This window comes from Pseudorasbora parva, chromosome 7, assembly GCF_024679245.1.
Source record: "Pseudorasbora parva isolate DD20220531a chromosome 7, ASM2467924v1, whole genome shotgun sequence".
NCBI lineage: Eukaryota > Metazoa > Chordata > Actinopteri > Cypriniformes > Gobionidae > Pseudorasbora > Pseudorasbora parva.
The window spans coordinates 25,228,460-25,243,786 of record NC_090178.1 but is presented as its reverse complement, the minus strand read 5'-3'; the positions used below and the strand labels follow the sequence as shown (position 1 = coordinate 25,243,786).

Here is a 15,327-nt window from a genome sequence, read left to right as displayed (position 1 = left end):
TCTTCTTCAGCAAGGATGGAGCAAAGGCAAGTGTCTGCAGTATTTTCCAATGAGGGCAGAACTTAGTGTATGTAGTGGCATGTTGTTGCGAAAAAATCGAATTGTCATTCCAAGGTCTATGCGTCCAGATATGCTTCATCGCATACATGAAGGGCATCTCAGCATTGAAAAATGCAAGCGAAGAGCAAGACAAGCTGTTTATTGGCCTGGAATTAGTAAGCACATTGAAGAATTGATCAATAAATGTGACATCTGTTTGAGTCATCATTATAAACAAGCAAAAGAACCCATGCTAATAGCTAATGTGCCTACTCAACCATGGGAAAAGGTTGGAACTGATTTGTTCCAGTTGAATGGCAAAGATTTTTTGGTGATTATTGATTACTATTCAAACTATCCAGAAATTGAACAGTTGCGTTCTACAACAACAACTGATGTGATTCATCACATGAAACAGATTTTTTCAAGACATGGAATTCCCCTCATTGTTCATAATGACAACGGTCCTCAGTACAGTAGTCGTGAATTCAGACTGTTTGCGGAGCAGTATGACTTCAAGCATACAACGTCTAGCCCGCTGTATCCAAAGGCAAATGGAACAGCAGAGAAAGGGGTGCAAATTGTAAAAAGACTATTGAAAAAAGCAACAGCAAGCAATTCAGATGAGTGGTTGGCTTTAAGTTATCGTGCTTCCCCACTTGGTTGTGGATTGTCTCCTGCAAAAATTACTGATGAACCGTAAATTGCAGGACACTTTGCCAAAATTGACTCTAAAAAAGGAAAACAAAAGTTTGACAGTGACAGAAATGCTATATCAGAAAAGGAAACAGAAAGAATATTATGACAAGGGAGCTAGACAATTTAAACCCCTTTATGATCAAGATGTGGTTAAAGTTGAGGGGCCAACAGGATGGAAAAAGAAAGCTGCTGTCCTAAAAGAAATAAATCCCAGGTCTTATTTGGTACAAACAGAAGATGGGCAGATACTACGAAGAAATCGGCAGAGTTTGCTCAAGTCTGCAGAAATGAGTAAGTCAAATGTAGAACCGTCTTCCTTGGATGAAATGCCCCCTGCTGAAATGCCCCCTGTTGCTGTGTCTCCTGCTCTTGAAGCTCAGCCCTCTGAACAGTACTCTGAACCTGATTCTTTTGATCCAAAGACTGACAGTCCCATTTTAAGGAGGTCTAATCGTGTTCGAAAACCACCTGTTAGACTGGACTTGTGAGAGGTGAAAAAAAAAAAAAAATTGTTGAAAAGAATTGTGAAAAAAAAAAAAAAAAAGTGTTGTTATGTTGTAAAGGATGAAATTGATTGTTTAGTTGTGGGACGGGTCTGATGTAAATTGTGTGATGGTGATCATTTGTTTAAGGAAGGGGGATGTAATGAGTGGGATGTTGTTTGGTCCACTAGATGGCAGTAATGGGAAGTATAAAGTGGGGTGCATTAAGTGAAGAAGTGGTTGGTAACTTGTATGTGATGGAAGTCCCATGTGGAATAAAGAAACCAGTTCCAGTAATCTCGAGTTGATCTGATTTGTCTGATGCCTGAATAATACACTGGACACCACACGCGGCTATTGAATGACCACGAACAGGTAAATAACTTGCATTTTTCATGCGTTAATGTATTGCGTCTTTTTTCCTTTTTCGTTTTATTGTATTGTTTTGGCGGGGTGGGGGTAACGCAAGCGTTACTGAAAATGCACCGAGTAAAATATTACTAGAAATTGATTAGTAATGCCTTACACTACTGCGTTACAGCAAAAAGTAATAAGTTACTGTAATGTTTTACTTTTGTAATGCGTTACTCCCAACACTGTTTATAATCCACCTAAAAACATTTTTTTTTAATTGTCCAAAAACAGGTAGGGAATTCACAAGCCTCTCCATAGAGACATACATTCCATCTAGTGGTTACATCATAGCATAGACTGTAAAAAAAATACATCCATGGTTGCACATTTTGATCAATAATTACACCAGATGGCGCTAATATGCCTTCCAGAAATGTATGTTAAAGGCCTATCTCGTTTTAACGTGAAATACTGCAATAATAAAAAATTGGGGTGAAGGAAGTTTAAATTTTAGGTGTTGGTCACTTCTGACGAGAAAGATAACCAGAAAAACACCCAAATGCACCAGATTCACTCCAACAAAACAACAACAAAAGTATCTAAAACTTGATAAGAAATAGACTTTGAGATTGTTTAAATATATATTATAATCCACCTTTTAAAAAAAAAGAGAAAAGAAAAGAAAAAGAAAAGAGTAAATTAATCCAAAACAGGTTGGGAATTCACAAGCCTCTCCATAGAGACCTATACATTCCATCTATGGTTACACCATAGACAAAAAAAAAAAAAATACACACATTTTGATCAATAATTACACCAAATGGCGCTAAAATGCCTTCAAGAAAACGTATGTGAAGGCTTAGTCTCTATTTTAACCTGAAATTCTGCAATAATTAATTATTATTATTATTATTATTTTATTAAAAATACATTTTTGGTATAATTTTCAATGGCAAAAAGATCATAATTATTGCGTACATTTTGAAAAAAAACATCAACTCATCTCAAATTCCAAAAGAAAAAATCATATTGAACTATTCTGTAGCCCTATTTCTGACTTTACATCCTCCATATCTGGCAGCATGTTCCGCATTACAACATTTCAGCTTTACTCCCTGACCACATTTCCCATATTCATGATCTCCACTGCATCTCGCACAACTGTACAAACAGCCGCCATACTTTTGGCATTTGTAGCATCCGAGCGGTAGAGGAAATATTTGGCTGTACCCCAAGTCAGGGGTTTTCAAACTTTACGATGCCAAGGACCCCCGAATATGATGCGCCTTTATGGGGGACCCCCTTAAATCCATCTATATATTTTTTTGTATGAAAAAACATTTAAACTGTTAGATAAATATTAAGTGTGACATTTTAAATACAACATTGTTTCCAAATTTAAATTGGATATACTTAATGTTGGACATATAAACATGAAGAAGGTGTTCAATTAAAAATTACAATGAATGTATGTACTGGTAAGCAGCTTGCGTACTGCATTAAGAAATCTGCTCTCTTCTGCCCTCGGTTGAGTGTGTGGCTACTCAGTCTATGCAGCGAGCTAAATATGCAGTAAGAGAAGGTGTGGCTCCAGGAATGACAGGACACAGTTTTCTTCTTAAAGCCTTTACTGAAGACCTCTCTTTTCTGATTTTGTAAAACTGTAAACATACAAGCAAAGTTTATTAAAAATAAATTATATAACAAACCAAGATACATTGCTGTGGATTTAAATGCTGGAAGTGATCAGAAGTCAAGATATAAGAATCACACGATCACATTTTAAATAATTCAGTTTGTGTAAGTTTGCCACCCTGGGGTTGCAGAATATACTGCAGTCAATTGCAGTTTCAGTACACAAATTAACAGGCAGTTCAAAATGCTGTTCAACATATTAATAATCCCAAAATGTATTTACTGCTACTGTAGAAGAAAGTTATACATTTGTTTACCTTTTCACTATTCTGTAAAAGTATTAGATAAATTTAGTAGAACATAAACTCAGCTACACAGGAAAACAAAGACTATAACATTACTTGTTTTACTTTGACAACCTGTAAGAACAACCTGACGACCTAGGTAGTGTGAAAAACAATGCTGACATTGCCTTATAAGAAACTGTGCACCACATACCAAACAAGCTAGCAACATTAGCTTGACTTAGCTCACAAATGTCTTTTTGCTTGTAAGAGTCAAAATAACCTCTTATCACAGAACATTTAGAAAGACAAAATTGGCCATTTATTACTTACAGATTATGGCATGTCAAAGCTTCCCAAAGATATACGGGGTCGGAGACTGTAACAAACTTTTTTCCTGAAGCCTCAACATATCAACAATAGAGAGCAGTCATAGCACGTGCAAAATATAATGGAAGATGAACCCCCACAAAAAAACACTAAAAGGGGATAATGACCCCTAGTGGGAAAATAAAGAAATGAACAAGCGAACTAATACAATACTTTAGAGCAGGGGTCTGTAGCTCGTGGCCTGATTGGAGGTAGCTCCTCAAGACATACTTTGTATCTAATCAGAGTGAGCTAATTTTATCTGACTTAGAATTTTTTATTTATGAACAAATGTAAACGTAAACATGTAAATGTAGGGTTGTCACAAGTAGCCTACAGGTACTTTAGTACCATGTTGGTAGTGAAATTTTAAAGCTACACTGTGTAACTTTTTTAGTTTATTCTTTGCTAAAAACACTTAGTTCTTTTAAAAATATATGTGCTCATTAACGTATATTTACTTCTTTCAAGTAATAAAGTATTCTCGTAAGTTTATAATATGCCATTGGAAATACATACGGGTGAGGGGTTCGAATGCCGGTCGCCATGTTGCTCCTCCATCTTGAAAGTACATTAGCCACAGAGGGACATACCCGTAAATTCAAGCTTCACATTTCGCATTTTAACACTCGATGGCACCGTGTCGAATGTGAAGAGGGGGATTGCCATGTGAATCTTGGACAAAATCGGCCACCGTAGGAGTTAAAACGAAATCAGAATTGAGAGGAAAAGAAAGATGGGATGGGGGGAAATATCACACAGTGTAGCTTTAAAAATATGACGATACCAGCATTTCTGTATTTACCGGTAGTACCGACTCCAGAGTATATTCGGTACACGCAGCTTCCGTGTTAATATAAGCACAGGGCTTCAGACTGTAGTTTAATATGTGAATATTAAACTGGCAAATTACTATTTAAATATTACTCCTGCAAATTCTGCGTCTCTGTGTGAATAACGGGCACAGATGCGAGGGCAGCACACGCACACACGCAGCACACGCACTAGAGTGCGGATCGGGCCGCATTTTTCTGTCCGAGCCCGACCCGCGGCCGACAGAGCAGTAACCAAACCCGACCCGAGCCCGACAGGCATTCAAATATTTATGTCCGAGCCTGACCCGAGCCCGACAGTTAAAATCACATTTTCCCCTCATATACTAATGACACGTACGTTTGTTTGTGTGGAAAGCCCGCTTTTATTAAGCAGCTGTAGGAAGGCATTCTGAAATGTTTACAGACGAGCGCATCAGCGCGCACACGGGGCATCAAACGTTACACAGAGCCCAATCAAATAGCCAACTGAAATTAAATGAACAAAGGTCTGCTAAAAATGGCCCAAGCTAACAGAACAAAACATTAACGTAACACAATTGAAATGCTCATTGAAATGAAAGTCATCTTACCAATTTTCTCAAACTGTATGTTTCCTAAACTGCAACATGGGATCTATTTACATAATCTATCCATCAAAGTTTAGGCTAATCGAGGTTTTATGCAGAAAAAGAATTGCATCAACTGATGTCTTCAAGGCTGTCCTGCCGCCAGCAGCTGAAGTTGCGCTCACTGGAATGACAAGGATGCCACGGGCAATATCCACGCACTTGTTGCGCGTTGTTGTCTCGGCGACATAAACAGATTTCCGCATGCAGGAAGACGGATTTTAGGGTAATATGCATGTATTTTAATCACAAAAACAAACCATTGCATCAAGTTAAACAGACCCATTGGCTACTTGCAGCAGTTTTAAATTTAAAAGGTTCAATGCCTTATCGCGCTGACGTGACCGAGCCCGACCCGAACCCGAACGTAATTTCTAAATATCTGTCCGAACCCGGCCCGACCCGTCGGAACCCGTCGGAAACCGTCGGAACCCGTCGGGCTCGGGTCGGGTATCCACCATCTAACACACACACGTGACACTCGCGTGTCTCTGCCGTGTGCCACTATATGAGGACACACGGATGCATAAACTTTGACTTCATGAGAATTTATTGTTTCATTTAAGAAAACTATCACATGAACACAGACACTCAAAGGTCTTCACGGCAACCCCGTCAAAATAAAAGTTTGGTTTCATGTGAAGTTTACATGGAGAAATTGACAAAATATATTTGGCTACTGCTGAGCCTACAGTAGATTTAACTAAGTCTCTATGTAATAATAATACAGCTCTACTAATAATAATAATAATGCCTAGATGGTTCCTTATTTTTCACTTGATATTTTATGTATAAACAATGATTACTTTTAAACAGCATACAGCCTTGAAATGTTTATGATTTACGAATAATAATTATCTTTGTAAATAAACGTATTAAATTTAATTGATTTTTTTTTTAAATAGTTAAATAAAATATAAATACATAAAAACATTTTGCTGTGGTACCAAAATTGGTAATGAGTACCGAAAAATCTTGATGGTGTTGGTACCGACTACTGGAACTTCTACTGCACTCTTTCAGGTGTAAAACAGTTTGGATAGTTGTTAATATGAGAATTATGATGCATTATTTAAGAGTTTTAAGTATTGTATAACATGAGTAGCTGTAGTTCTCAACGGCTTTCATTTTTTAAAAGTAGCTCTCAATTGAAAAAAGGTTGAAGACCCCTGCTTTAGAGGGACAGAGTATGCTCTACGAACCCAGTGAGCATGATAAAGGGGACTATAGTGAGGGGGGGAATGGACGTCGTGGCCATTTAAATGTATGGATTTATGTATGGAAAAAGTTTAAACAAGAGAAAACGGCCTCTAAAGATTGTGCATGTTTTCACCTGTTCTCATCTGCCAGGAGTGACAATAAGGCTCAATTACATCTCATTTGATAAGCCATACCCCATGTAAAGCTGCATGGTTGCATAGTTACGACAGATGCAACGGGAAAAATCGGACCACGTATTAATAACAGGGTATCTGCAGGTTTCACCTAGTCAAATTTAAGGCTTGTTATGACCTTTTTAAGACCATTATGAAATACATTTAAGAGCTATATTGCACAATAAAAAATAAACATGCATAAGAAATGCAGGATCAATAAATTAGGCTACTTGCTAAGCGAATTAATTTATCTAAATTGAACAAAGTATTAGTATCTTATTATTCATAGCTCAATCCCGCATATATATATATATATATATATATATATATATATATATATATATATATATATATATATATATATATATATATATATATATATATATATATATATATTTATTTTTATTTTATTTTATTTTTTCATGAATCTTGTTTAGTATTACACAAAAAAAGGCTGGTCCAGTGGTGTGCTAGCTATCTTTAATTAGTAACACGATCGCTTGGGGTGGGAAATATGACTAAAATCTTAAGTAAAGCCGGGTGCACACTGTGCGATTTTGGCCACGATTTGGCCGTCTGGGACAAATTTAGCAAATCCTAAAAGATTCCTCAGATCCTAGGCTAAAATCTGACGTCTTTGGTCGTTAGTTTGACATGTTCACCGGCAGCCGATTAATGAGCGCTGCGATCAAATTTTACCTCAGACGAAATTCTGGCAGTGTCAGAAGATTTGGCACACAATCCTGCAGTGTGACTTCTCCTATGACGACAGTCAAATATCTCCGTTTTTCAAGACAAACTATGACCAAAACGAGTATTAGAGATTTCTTTGTAGCCAGCATTTCAGTCCCGCATGTAATTCAGCTCACTGTCACTGAACGCGTCATTCATTGATGATATAAAACTCCGGGTGAGTTTTCTTGCGCGCTTCCGTTTTTAGCGCGCCTTAACTATCGTGCAGTCTGACATTAATGTCAACTGAGATCTTACAGTGTGACATGGCGATCATGTTCGTACAGTCTGACAAGGGACATTCGCAAAGGATTTTGAAAAATCGCACAGTGTGCAGGACCCATCAACCGCACCTTAAGTAATTGCTTAATATAAGTAAAAAGTTTTCAAGTAATTATGTAATCAAGTAAATAAAACTGGTCAGTAATAAAATATATACTTATAAACAAATGACAATAAACTATTGTCAGAATAGGACAAATTAATACATTACTATATCCATACAATACATATCTACAAACAGTGCTTAAGTGTAAGCGCTGTTTTCACAAGTGTTGTTGTTAAGCTATATTAGTTTGCTTTCACTTTGAGAACATAAGTTACTAATGCGCAGATCCAGTACTTACTGACACGTCTCAAACTTTTTTACTCAAGTCAGGATATAGACATATGCATAATGTGTATATTTGATCGTTCAAAAGTAGGTTAATGAGCCTAGAAATAACATCTCCAATACACTTGCGTGAGCGCTGACAAGCCAGCCTGGTCTCACAGAATTCCGGGAAATGAACACGGACCCTTAACTCAAAAATCTGTGGTAGTTTTACAGAATCGCCGAAAATTCTGTGATGGGTTCACGGATGTGAAACCACAAGACTTCGCTGTTAGTAACACGGAATAGAACACAGTTTTTTGTTGGAGCATAAAGGCACACCAGACTGATGTTTAAGAGCTTCGACTAACACATTGGCATTCAGATATGTAGACTTGGACTGCGGGTTGAAAGACTAAAGACGTCTTCCGTTTAGAACAATAACAAATTGTTAGACCAATCTAAATAGGGCAACCCTTCCTGATTGTTGAAATATTGCTCTAATTATGTAGACGTGGAAAACCACGGCATGATTATAGAAAGTCACCATTAGAGATAGTAAGTTGGTCACTTGATTCTGTGGTGGTGGTCATGGGCCTCTGATTAAAAGCAATTTGCATTAATTAAGAGAATTCAAATCCAAGGGGACTGAACAAAAATATCTTGGAATGATCAACGTGTAGCATGGGCGTCCAAGATATCAGTCACTGGCCTCTACTGAACGACCAAGACTGACGAGTTTTGCGAAAGAGATTGTACTCTGACCGGTGCGAGACTCAATCTTATCGGAATCTTGATTACTGAGTATAACGCAATGTATAAGAATTGAATTGAAAGAAAATAGAAATCCAAATTTAATGATTAACATAATCATTTAAAACCTTTTCATTTTATGGAGTCAGATGAAATAACGAGGTTATACATATAAATAAATGTATTGGATTTAATATTCTTGTGTTGTATTTGAGCAACTGGAAATAAAGCCATGGGAACCAACCCATCAGAATTCAAGACAGTATGAGCGATAAAACTGATTAATCCAGAAAAATTCTCCAGCAGAACCGGGGTCTCTAATGCTCACAGCAGACTGTGAAGGCTCGACTGCAAGAACAGTTTTAAGTGTCACACACTTTACTAAAACATCAGCAACAATTCAGACCTGGCCAATGATAGGGCCTCTGGCCTCTGTTTCACGTGACATCTAGGATGAAAATTGCAAAAGGCATAACGGTGCCATTCGAATAAGTCCACACTTGACTGTGAAGCTGTTGATAATGTCAGAATTAACTGCAATTTTCTCTGCATTATTTCTGTCTCAGGTTGACAACTGCAATTCCTTGGAGGATGGGCACCAGGAAGGGGCTTACATTACATTCTCCATGAAGAATTGACACGTTAACTGAACATTCACCAAGGTCCGAGACTGACTCTGCTGAACATGCTGTGCTGAACTACAGGTAGAACACCTGAACACATTCACCCACCATCTGAAACTCAAGCTACACACACCTGGTGAGACGGTGTCCTGCAGGTGAACAAAGAGCCTTCCGAAGGTCTCTGTAGCTGCTAACATTACAAAGACAATTTCTACATCTCAAGGATTACAAACCAACATCTAACTGTGATCCCATGGGACCACCAGAGTTTGGCCCAACGGGATCAAGAGGTGGAAACTGTAAGGAAAAACCTAGTAGATGCCGAAATGTCTAATCGCTCTGAGAAAACAAAGGAAATTAGCATCTGAAGTCATTCATACAGTTAGCGTCTCTGTCCAAGACGACGTCACACTGAGTGAACCATCTATGAATGACACTAATTTACATGCCTTTCCTTTCACATGAATTCCCCCAAAACTCCTGCTCCCCCAAACTTGAGATCACCTGAAATGCACCAGAAATCTCTTTGTTACAATGTCAATCCTCACGATACAGTATTATATGTGTTTGATATAATTTGAAATGTCTCAGTGCGACTGGTACAAATATCTCAACTCCACAGAAGTAAACTAGAACATCATAAACGTTTTAAGAGTTTAAAGATATCGTTCCTTGGTGTATGGTGGGTTTGGCTTTCAGCCATTTGGCCTCTCTTCTTCTCAAGTCTATAGGACTTGTTTAATGCAAATTCCTATTGTGAACTGGTGTTTTCATTTGAAAGAGTTTCAAATGGTTCTGGGTGTGTATCTGGTTCTGGATATTTAAGGAAATGTTGCAAAGAGCTCAGGGCTCGATCCTGTAGTCAGGTCAGCCCGTAATGCTGGACGTTTCAAGATAGCCAGCATTATGTAATTTTCAGAAGTCAGGTATACATTTCATTCTTTACTTCAGAGTATTTGATGTTATATGGATTGGGCTACCATTGAATTGATTATGTAATTGGGATTATACATTTACCTGACTGTTAATAAATTGTTACTCTTGGATTGATTCTAACATGCTCTGGAATTATTCAGGTTGCGAACGGACATCATTTCAACAAAGGGTTAAACGGAATAATTAAATGTGTACGTAAACTATTAAATATAAATGGCCAAATAACCAATTGGCATTCTAACCTAAATTCTAAATTATGATTAAATGGAGTCAGATAACGAGGAATTGGAATAAAATCCTTTATGCCCAACTGAAAAGACCGAACACGCAGCGACCTTCAACCGCCATCGTTAGCCTCCATTGGGACGTTTTGGTCGGGCTTACAATGCCTATGTAAGTCAATGACAGGCAGCATCCGTGGTCCACACACGGATTCCCAACACACATTTAATTATTTGCATTTGTAAAAGTAGAAATGATTTTATGAATATTTATTGCCTACTTTTATATTTTGGAGCAACTAACTCTAAACCCACTCAACAATATAAAACACATAACAGGCAAATAAATGTAGACTACAGTCACAGACAGTTATTTATTGCAAAAACAGTATAGAAGTATTAACTCATGTTGCATTCCAAGTCTTCTGAAATAATACGATATCTTCATGTGAAGAACAGAGTTTATCTTAATGTTTTAATCGTTGAAATGATGATCGTGCTCCACACGCACTCATTCATATTTCTCATTCAAATCAGAGCCGTTGAAAAATTGCTTTTTCTATGGCTCTGATTCAAATGATAAGGACTCTTCAGCATGCCGCCATCGATCACGAGACACACGAGAGCCAATGACATTTTACAATAAAAGCAGACGTAATGATGCAATTGGTCACGCGACATACAACAGCCAATGCTGTCAAAGCTGATGTGACGTTTCTTCCGGCGGCAATATTTGAAATGTATTAATATTCGGCAGATGGACTCGACGTTCTGATCGCTTTTGGGGATTTTCTTCACAGAAATCAATCGTTTGGCCTCGTAACACTTGGAGTTTGGAGTTTCTGAATAAATTGTGCCTGCAGTATCTGTGTATCTGCCTGTTATATCCTGTTTTTTATAATACACAAATGGGTAGGTTTAGGGAAGGGATTGAGTTACGTGTTCAAAATGTGTCTGAATAAAAATAAAATAAAATAAAATAAAATTATGTTGACTGAATCAAACTGATGAATATAAGGTGTTGGAACAGGAAATCCATGCGTGGACCATGGATGCTGCCTGTCATTGGGAATCCTTAGGTCGCTGGTTCGACTCCGGCTCGAAGGAGGTCCCTTTTCACACGCAAACTCTTTTCACACGGAATTTTCACGGATTTTTGAGTTAAAGGTGCACTATGCAACTTTCCGTTCACTGCAGGGCACCTATTCTAAACAAAGGTGTAGTTTGATGACGCAAAGTGTGAGCGCAGTATCTTTGGACATGTGTTCTTCACCTCACAGCCGGTGGAAAATAGGACTTGGGTAGAAATCATGTTCATGCATGCGGTTATTAACGTTACTGTGATGTAAAGCAGAGCAGGACCGAGTGTTGTGGAGCTGAGCACGGCCGCTGGAGCGATTGTTATACAAACACACAGCTCGCGAGTACCGGGACTTTTATGACGGGATGGGACACAGTCGCCGGGCGCTTGCACTTCCACTTTTTCCAGTCATGATTATAAGGTAAAGCAGCTCTGTTTATCATATTAGATAAATGTAAGTGTGTTTAAAATTGTTATGACGTTACTCTGTGCGTTCACTCGGCACTGCTGTGACATGTTCACACTGCTAAGAGAAAAGCGCTTCTGCAGAATAAAACCGAGGATAATGCAGATATGACGCAATTGACAGGCGACTCGCTCAAACTCTATGCTGAAACGTCCCGGTCCTTAGTTAAAATAGCAATTTTCTCACAATTTACAAATAGTTGGAAACATTTGGGATATTGTAAGTACGCAACTGAACTGGATGAAAGAGCATCATCTTAAACTCAATCTTGCAAAGACAGAATTACTTGTTTTCTCAACCAACCCAGGACTTCATCAAAATTTCTCCATTCAGCTTGGTTCATCGACCATAACTCCATCAAGGACAGCAAGAAACCTTGGAGTTGTGATTGATGACCAGTTAAACTTCACTGACCACATTACTGCAACAGCCCGGTCCTGCAGATTTGCTTTATACAACATTAGAAAGATTAGACCCTTCCTATCAGAACAGGCTGCACAACTCCTGGTTCAAGCTCTTGTTCTCTCCAGACTGGATTATTGTAATGCTCTTCTGGCTGGGCTTCCAGCATGCACTATCAAACCCTTGCAGCTGATCCAGAATGCAGCGGCGAGAGTGGTCTTTAATGAGCCGAAGAGAGCGCATGTTACGCCTCTCTTCATCAAACTGCACTGGTTGCCAATGGCTGCTCGCATCAAATTCAAGGCACTAGTTATCGCCTACAAAACAACCTCTGGCTTGGCACCAATATACCTAAATTCACTTGCTCAGACTTACACACCCTCCAGAAGCTTGCGTTCTGCGAGCGAGCGGCGCCTCGTGGTTCCATCCCAAAGAGGCTTGAAATCGCTCTCACGGACATTTTCCTGGACCGTTCCTACTTGGTGGAATGACCTGCCGATCTCAATTCGTGCTGCCGAGTCTGTAGCCATTCTTAAAAAACATCTTAAGACACATCTTTTCCATTTGCACTTGACCAATACAGAATAGCACTTACTGATCACCACAGCAACGACCAAAAGCGTACACTCCGGGATCATATCTACGTCTCTCATCCGGATTTGCGCCTTCAGGCGGGTATGTTACATAGTAATCATAACTATCAGAATCCAGTGTTCTGTATATTGCGTACGTGAGTTTTTGTTGTAGATGGCTATTGCTGCGCGTTTAGCTACAATACAAAACCAACCCATTGGGCCACTGAATCTGCATTAACGACAACAGCTGGGGCAACAGCCTTAGTCCTAATGGGTTGTAGTTATCTTAGCTATCAAAATCCAGTGTTCGGCACTGTGCGGACGTGAGTTTTTGTTGTAGATGTCTGTCTTTAAAAAAAAAAAAAAAAAAAAAAAAAAAAAAAAAAAAATTGTGTATTGTGCTAATTAATTGAGATTTCTTACAGCTCTTACAGGTTTTTGGCCTTGTCTGTTCCGTTGCTTCTATTACTCTCCCCTTTTTTGTAAGTCGCTTTGGATAAAAGCGTCTGCTAAATGATTAAATGTAAATGTAAATGTAAAATATATAACACTGGCCTAGTGGTTTTTGGATATTTTCCTGCAAAAATACTATATAGTGCACTTTTAAGGGTCCGTGTTCATTTCACGGAATTCTGTGAGATCAGGTAAAATACAATACAAGATGCATATATACTGGTCTAATTTGTAGTTGTAATACAGCAAACAATAGTTGAACTAGCGGAAAAAAAGAACTACAACACCACTGAATAAACACATGCGTGCTGTGGAAGGCGGGAGCGTATTCAATGAGGTAGCGTATGTGGACGTAGGAAAATTAAGACCCATTTAACCTTATTTATGATCTAGAGCGCAATGCTTCAGCGAATTTAAGACTTTTTAGGCCTTACTTTTGTTTTTATGTTTTTATGACCTTGTATGGAAAATCCGGACGTTTTTATGACTTTTTATGGCTTTAAATTCTTATTGATAAATGTATGACTTTTTATGACCCTGTGGAAACCCTGAATAATAAAGGATAGCAGATGTTAACATTACCATCTAAAAGCCCATTATAGTAATGGGGTTTTTTGGCAAGTGATACGATGCTAATGATTACAATTAAAACAACAGTAATAATACCTCATAATATTTATTATGATATTATTATAAACTATAAACTGTCTACTTTTATTTGTGTACACTCACAAAGGTTGTTGATTCAGAGAACGGATTATTTTGCATGCACTCACTCCAAACACTGTCTTCTTTTTAAACATTTTTTATTTGTTTATTAAATGCAAAGTTTTTTAATTTTAAAAGCATTTCTAAATTCAATTCAGATTTTTAACAAACAAAATTCAAAGCCAAAATAACAGGGGGGACTTTGAGTTACCACCATGCAAATTCAAACATTTAATTATTTTAATTTTAATTAATGCATGGATAACATGCCCTTCATTCCATTAAATGACACATCCCCTAGTGTGAGCTAGAATCTCCAAAAACAAGCAGATTTCAACCTCAAAATGTACACTCTTAAATATACCAACACCGCTATCTCAAACATGGAGAGGCTTCTTCGTGATCACAACTAACAGATTCTGCAAAAAAGCAAAAATCACCTATTTAGTGCTGCCGACTTGTATTAAAGATTTCCGTGACAGGTCACATATTAGGAATGTGTAATACTTTATTTTTAATGTAGTTCAAGCTCACGTGGGAAAGACATGTACGCGCGTTTGCTTCATTTCACTGTGTTGGATCCAATATAATTCACTATATTGGATCCAACAGGAATGGTGCAACACACTTATGTGAGTAAAATGTCTTTTTTATATGTAATAGTAGTCCTGGGGCTATGTGTTTTCCAGACAGGCTACCAAAACGTAAATCTGTCGGCAGGCCGGTGAATCTCAAATAGTGAAATAATGTTCCTTTCTTGATCTGGGCGCATTTGTGCTTATATCCACCGATCAGGCGGGCTAAGTAATAAAAAAATAATATTCCAATCAATCGCAGGTGGATGAGAACTAAATCATTGTGTTTGTTTGATAAAGACATTTACGAGCCCTGTGATTGAGAGAATCATTCTGGTTGCCACTTTCAAAACAATCCTTCCCTCTTGAACTGCTGAAGCTCATTAAATATGCATTCAGGAGAACGTTCAGGAGAGACCCTCAAAACCAGTGTAGAAAAAAACCTACATATTCATCAAGATGTTTTGGAATGTAAAAACTAGAGGTCGACCGATAGTGGATTTTACCAATAACCAGGTTGGACAACACTTG

The 15,327-nt window shown here is 38.1% G+C and overlaps 1 protein-coding gene and 1 long non-coding RNA gene across 5 annotated transcripts in view; both read left to right on the top strand.

Annotated features, from left to right (window-relative positions):
- LOC137083079 (ictacalcin-like) overlaps positions 1-15,327 on the top strand; it is a 107,646-nt gene that overhangs the window by 20,434 nt on the left and 71,885 nt on the right. The gene's annotated exons all lie outside the window — the stretch shown is intronic.
- The window catches only part of LOC137083747 (uncharacterized), a 73,296-nt gene that overhangs the window by 14,940 nt on the left and 43,029 nt on the right, over positions 1-15,327 (top strand). For all 3 annotated transcript variants that reach the window (XR_010906591.1, XR_010906589.1, XR_010906590.1), the window contains one exon: positions 9,323-9,460. This is a non-coding gene — a long non-coding RNA (uncharacterized lncRNA). The remainder of the gene's footprint in view (positions 1-9,322; positions 9,461-15,327) is intronic.